The 7,322-nt window shown below is 39.0% G+C and overlaps 1 long non-coding RNA gene across 1 annotated transcript; it reads left to right on the top strand.

Moving 5' to 3' along the window:
• The first annotated feature begins 5,070 nt into the window (after positions 1-5,070).
• On the top strand, positions 5,071-7,080 carry LOC307002892. Its single transcript, XR_013798571.1, has 3 exons — positions 5,071-6,462; positions 6,546-6,623; positions 6,786-7,080. It is a non-coding gene; the product is annotated as an uncharacterized lncRNA (long non-coding RNA).
• The last annotated feature ends 242 nt before the right edge of the window (positions 7,081-7,322 follow it).

The raw sequence follows: 7,322 nt of genomic DNA, 5'->3' as shown, positions 1-7,322 counted from the left end.
TAAATGAGTTCAGTTAAGACAGTAATATGTTTATCATAAAATAATTTATCAATGCTTTATTTTTATAGGCTATATTTTACAGTTTTGGATAAAATAGGCCTACATTTTTTGCATAATAAATAAAGCATTCATAAATTATTTTATGATAAACATATTAATGACTTAGGTGAACTCTATATTTATAAACGCAAATAATAATAATAATTAGCCTATCATTATTATTATCAGCCTACAAGGCTACATATTTAGAAGACGCTTTTATCCAAAAAAGGAACACAGCAATTAGTCAAAGGTCAGTCATAATACAGTTAGACATTTCAGATCATTTTTGAGACGCGCTCCAGTTCACGGAGATCATGAAAGCGCGCCTGATTGTTTTATTTTATAAAAGCACAACGGTTTCTTGTTATTTTGAGTTTACACAAATAAAAGTAGTTGCGAATAATGTATTATTATTTTCTGTATGACCAGAAATTATAGAGTATTTTAAGTTGTTTCCACTGTTGATAGGAAAATACAAGTGTTCGCGCCCGTGCCTCCGTGCCATGCAGTGTGCGCTCACACTCCGCACAAACCCTTGGATATGCGTCAAAATCTTGTGTTTATTTTTTGATAATCAAATAAAACCCTGTATTATTATTGTGTAACCCATATTATGACTGACATTTGACTAATTGCTGTGTTCCTTTTTTGGATTAAAGCGTCCAAAAAAGTTAAATCATTTATAGTTATAAACTCAAATAATAATAATAATAATTATTATTATTATTACATTTTAGGCTACATATTTAGAAGACGCTTTAGTCCAAAACGTACAAAAAAGGAACAAAGCAATTCATCAAATATCAGTCATAATAGGCAATAATAATAAAGTGCTAAGATTATCAGAAATAAACAAAAGATTTTGATGCACGTCATTCATATTAAATCGTATATATTCCACCCCATACCCGCTACAATTGAGATTAAGCATGCACATGCAGAAGCAGACAATTTGATGTATTCCACTTAATACACAATACAAATTATTGTCTAACCTGTATTATGACGGACATTTGACTTTGCTGTGTTCCTTTTTTGTAAGTTGTTTTAGATAAAAGCATCTTTTAAATATGTAGCCTAAATGTACTACTACTAATAATTATTATTATTTGAGTTTATTTTTAATTGTTAAATAACCTAACCTTTTACAGTTTTGGAAATGTGTTTGTATTATATTTATTTTTTTATATGTGAAGTCTTTTTTGATTATTCTATTATAGGTAGGCTACTGAGGTTATTCCCCCCAAAATTGCGTGTTATCTTATACACTCTCGAAACGTATGGAGCTAATATTATGACAAAATGATTTGAATTTGAATTGTGTAAATCTGAATTATTTGCAAGTGTAATCTAACAAAATTGAATTTTAGGTGGTAGTTTAAATAGTTCTGAATTTGAAATTTTTTAAACGAATATTGAACATTTGAAATTTAACAAATTGAAATGTTTTTATGGCTGAATTTTATAGACATGTATTTTCAAACAGTAATATTCAGTTTAAAAAAATTCAGATTCAAGTTTTCAAGATGAAGAAATTCAGAACTTCAAATTCAGTTTTCTAAAATTCAATGTCAAAAATTCAAGTTCAAAAATTCAGATCTGACAGAAAGTAGGTCACAGGTCATCCACAGGGAAGAGTAGATGATCTCAGAAAAGTCGAACAGAACATTTTGGCCAATTGCCACTCTCTGAGGGACATTCTAAAACGCTTACGTGAAAAAAGCTTAACGTGGCTCACTGTACGAAGACAGTGATATTAAAGGACCAAACTCAGTACAAATCATATTAATAAACCATACTTTGTATAAAAAATCAGATGAGCCCAGAATACCTACGCAACGCGTTTAATTACGCGTTAAGCATGTTCTAATCATAGAAAACCGTTATAAGAAAACGCTTAACGTGGCTTAATAAACCTTAAACCTGATTTTTTTATACATATAGGCCTATGGTTTATTAAGGACCATTTAAGGTTTATTAAGCCACGTTAAAGGAACACTTCACCTCTGGAAAGATGAATGTGTATTTAAAATGGGTCATTTATGTAGAAGAAATGTGAAATTATTTTTGAATTTGGAGCCTTCTAGACTGAGAAAAGCCAGAAAATTTATTTTTGGCTTATGGGGATGAAAGACAACAACTCCCAGAATGCACTTGCTTCGCTGCCCTAGGAGGCCACGCCTACCGGTAAGAGATCGCAGTAAACAACAAGGCTATGCTACTAGTGAGTCTCCGTGAGTCTGCCCAGTATTTTGATGTCGCCCAAAATGTCCAGGATTCGGCTTTTGCGTTCTTCAGTCGCCATTCCTCATGTTTACTGTGACGAGCAGGAACGAGACTGACGGCCGCGGAGAACGATGCGAGCCCGGTGGCGTGATTACTGATGAGTGGCGCCGGCGCCTGTGAGACGCACCGGTCTCGTATCTCTCACGGAGGAGCGGGAATTTTCCTAGCAATGTTAAAACGCACATCAAACGATCACTTGTTTAGCGTTCATATAAACACTACATTCAGATTCACCAATCGGAATGAATTCAGTTAACGTTAGATTGAAACAAAAGGTGTGCATGTAAACTATGAATGCGACTGCAGAAAGCAAAAGCCGAATCCCGGACATCTCGACGGCCGGACATGTCCGGGAAAAAGAGGATGGTCACCGCTACTACTCAGCTTTCTCCACAGAATAAGAATCTGTTAGCTTAGCTTCCAAATAAAGAATGGCTGACACTATATGTACATTCTGTGAGTGAGATCCCTCTATGGGCGGGTTGAAAACATGCGGAACAGCGCCTTCTACTGGATAAATGATGAGCTAGTGTTTGTAGTCTTACCCTTATTCAAAGAAATTTGACTTCCTGCTTTTTATGACGATTTTTGCGTCATAAAAAGCAGGAAGTGGAACACTTAAATCCTTATTTCTCCCATCTCAGGGGAAAATAAGGGAATAAACCATGACCATTCGAAAATGTGACTGGGTTTCTAAAGATACAAAGTCTAATGCAAATGGGTGAAGTGTTCCTTTAAGCGTTTTCTTATAACGGTTTTCTATGATTAGAACATGCTTAATTAAAAGCGTACGTTCATATTCTGGGCTCATCTGATTTTTTATACAAAGTGGTTTATTAATATGATTTGTACTGAGTTTGGTCCTTTAATATCTGTCTTTGTAAAGTAAGCCACGTTAAGCGTTTTCATATCGGTTTTCTATTAAGGAATTTGCTTAACGCGTTGCGTTTATATTCTGGGCTCATCTGATTTTTTATACATGGTGTATTATTATAATAATAAATAAATAATGATGCGTAGGCTACTGAGTTTGGTCCTTGTCTTTGTACAGTAAGCCACGTTAAGCGTTTTCTTATCGGTTTTCTATGGTAAGGAAATGCTTAACGCGTTGCGTTCATATTCTGGGCTCATCTGATTTTTTATACATAGTATGGTTTATTAATATGATGTGTACGGTCCTTATATCACTGTCTTTGTACAGTAAGCCACGTTAAGCGTTTTCTTATAACGGTTTTCTATGGTAAGGAAATGCTTAACGCACAATTAAACGCGTTGCGTAGGTATTCTGGGCTCATCTGATTTTTTATACAAAGTATGGTTTATTAATATGATTTGTACTGAGTTTGGTCCTTTAATATCAGTGTCTTCGTACTAGAGGATGGATACCCGACCCGAGCCCGACGGGACCCGCCGGTACCCGACGGGCCGGGCCGGGTTCGGACAGATATTTAGAAATGATGTTCGGGTTCGGGTCGGGCTCGGTCACATCAGCGCGATAAGGCATTGAACATTTTAAATTTAAAACAGCTTATTATGTAGGTAGCCGATGTGCCTGATGCTTTCACTTGATGCAAACGATCGTTTTTGTGATTAAAATACATGTAAAATATTACCATAACATCCGTCTTCCTGTGTGCGGACATTTGTTTATGTAGCCGTGACAACGAAACACGTGCATAATGTGCGCGCGCCAGGTGTTAAGAGCGCTTGTTGCTCCGTGCGCTGATGCGCTTGTCCTGTTGACATTTCCGATTGCCTTCCTACAGTTGCTTAATAAAAGCGGGCTTTCCACACAAACAAACGTACAAATGTCATTAGTATGAGAAAAAAATGGGATTTTAACTGCCGGTCTCGGGTCGGGCTCGAACATAAATATCTTTATGCCTGTCGGGGTCGGGTCGGGTTCGGTTACTGCTCTGTCGGACGCGGGCCGGGCTCGGACTGAAAAATTCGGCCCGATCCGCACTCTACTTCGTACAGTGAGCCACGTTAAGCGTTTTTCACATAAGCGTTTTAGAATGTCCACTCATGAATCGGCCGGAGGTAATAAGTGATTCTTACACATGAATGATTTTGTGTTTATATGTTAGGTTAGCGTTCTCAGCACGTGGGACATTTGTCTAAGCGGTCTCTGGTGTTTGTTTTAAAGTAGCCTACATTTTGTGTAAAATTGATTAGAACGCCACCTTGTCTACTAGACCTCAGTTACACAGACAGGACGTGAGCGGCGCGACGCAACACAGCTTGAAGCGACTGTTGCAAAGAGCTGGGACTAGGTCAGAAATAGGATGGGGAATCCGTGTGCTGTTGGGGATTTCACGGGTCGCGTCGCACCGTTCGCGTCCGGTCTAGACTGCGTCGTACATGTAATAGACCTCCGGGCGATTCATGACAAGAGTCAGAGAGTTGGCAACCTCTTGAACCACCACCACGTTCGCGCTGGAAAACTTCCGCAGTCCCCAATTGGCCAAAATGCTCTGTTCGACTTTTCTGAGATCATCTACTCTTCCCTGTGGATGACCTGTGACCTACTTTCTGTCAGATCTGAATTTTTGAACTTGAATTTTTGACATTGAATTTTAGAAAACTGAATTTGAAGTTCTGAATTTCTTCATCTTGAAAACTTGAATCTGAATTTTTTTAAACTGAATATTACTGTTTGAAAATACATGTCTATAAAATTCAGCCATAAAAACATTTCTCTTGAACATTTCAATTTGTTAAATTTCAAATGTTCAATATTCGTTTAAAAAAATTCAAATTCAGAACTATTTAAACTACCACCTAAAATTCAATTCATACGACTCCTTGTGGTTTTGGATCGCTTTCGCAGTGCTTTGATGTCATGCGGCGATCGGTCTGCAAGAAGCCGAATCATCTCGAACAAGCCTGGTGTGTTTTTGTTTGGCGCTACCGTTGCTGGGCAACATGAGATGTATACACAGTTACGTAAGATCTGGGTCTGTTGTGGCTCTCTAGCCTGTGGAAAGGCAAACCGGTTCTTAGAAGACCCGTCAGTAGAACCAACTCCGAACCGGCAATAGCTCTAGCTCTGAACCAGCACCTGGTTCTTGCTGGTGGAAAAGTGGTACTTGAGGTAGGTTTTACGCTCCTTTATAGGCTTGCTGCGGAATGTGTGGCATTTTCTGAGTGCGTGAGGCTTGTTATGCAAGGGGCATAGTCAGTCTGGATCTGTAGCTCCTTTTTCAACAGAGCCTGTAGGAGCCGCTTTAACTTCAGAAAACATGCCAGTCTTCCTCACAGACACTGGTTCATTGTTGTGGTATTTTGTGAGTCTCTCTGTCTTGTTTGGACCTGAGTAGTGAGCTTGAGATATCATAAAGCTAGGGTCATTTCTGGTTTTAGCTTCAGAACGAATAAACTGTGAAAAGAAGGTGAAAGGTGGTTAGGGGACATGGTTGTTTTCTTTATACTTTGACCCTTGGGAAATCCACTTTTCTTTGAGACTAAATGGGAGCTTTTCTAATATGGGGTTTACTCCACGTGAGGTATCGAGATATGTTAGTCCAGGGAGGTATCATCCTTCTTTTGCATATTCGAGTTCAAGCAAAAGGTCTCCAAGCTCTCTATATCTCACATTGTCTCTGTTTGAGATTCTGGGGAAATCCTCGATCCTCTTCAGGAGTGAATGTTCAACTGCCTCTGGGGTTCCATAGGTCTCTTCTAGTCTTTGCCAAACCATATTTAGCCCTGCAGCTGAGATGTGGCTGTGTATGGCTCAAATTATTTTTGCTTGTTCCTTAGTCGCTGGCCCGAGCCTTTTAATCAAGAGGTCTAACTCTTCTCTTGGAGTTAAGTTGAAATCATCAATGATGCTTTGAAAGGAAGTTTTCCACGCCCAATAGTTCTCCGGGTGGTCATCGAACTCCATTAAACCAGATGTGACCACTTCTCTTCACATTAGGTATTTTGCGACGTCTGGCGTGGCTGCTGTATGCTTTACAGAGTTGTCAGGGTCCCACCTCTGCTGTGCAGGCTGTCTCAGGTAAGTTGAATCTACATGTGAATCTAATTGTCTCTTTTTCTGTGTTTGCACAGGAGGAACGTTTCCGGAGTATGTTGCGTGGTGTTCACTGCTCGTTGAGATTTCACATTTTTAGGAGCTATTTGTAGGTGAGTATCTTCATTGTCGATTCTAAGGTTACTCATTTCTTGTTTGACTTTCTCTAACGCAGGTTGTAAAAATGTATGTATAGATATGTGTTCTGACGCACCACCGCTGTGTTGCAAAACGTACTCACTTGTCTGTTGTGCAGCGTTGGATGGCGAGAGTGGTAAGTCAATGTCATGATGAGAGTCTATCTCTGCATTTTCCACAGCAGCCACAAACACTGCTTCTTCTGCGGAGGCTGTAGCTGCCTCCTTTTCTTTCTTTAGAATGTGCATTTTTGCCTTTAATGTTGCCTCTTCGACCATCATCTCCTCTTCTTTCTTAGCGATTGAAACCAGTATGCGGGCAGCTTTGGCTCGAGCTCTGAGCGCAGCAGAGCTTGCTGTTGATGATTTGCTACTTGATTGGGCGTTGGATCTAGTCACCAAGGACTGATGTATTTCTTCTGTGTTACTCCGTTCATCCATCCTGGTTACTTGGATGACGATGGGTCAGCAACGCTGAATCAGTATTGAACTGCTTCGCGATGAACTTTGTGTATTACTGTCTTCTCTATTCTGCCCTCGCAGTACGACGGCTGCTTTGTACGGCTAGACAGATAGTTAACAGCAATGAAGAAGAGAAACTCCAAAAGTCTTGTTGCGGATTGATCTTTTATCTTTTGTTCCTTTCTTCCTCAGTTTTATCTCTGAAGTTTTTCTCCATTTAAGTCTGTAAGACTGAAAGAATAAACAGAAAATAAACATTACAAAAGTGTAACGTCTGTTGTCTTTTACACAATAAAATATAAAGTTACCCAGTAACTGTAAGGTTACACAGTTGTCTCTATATCAACACTTTTGCACAATAAACTACAGATGTT

The sequence above is a fragment of the Phoxinus phoxinus genome, assembly GCF_949152265.1.
Source record: "Phoxinus phoxinus genome assembly, chromosome: 8".
In the NCBI taxonomy this organism is placed as follows: Eukaryota; Metazoa; Chordata; class Actinopteri; order Cypriniformes; family Leuciscidae; genus Phoxinus; species Phoxinus phoxinus.
Note: the sequence above shows the minus strand (reverse complement) of the source record. Positions and strands in the feature narration are given on the sequence as shown.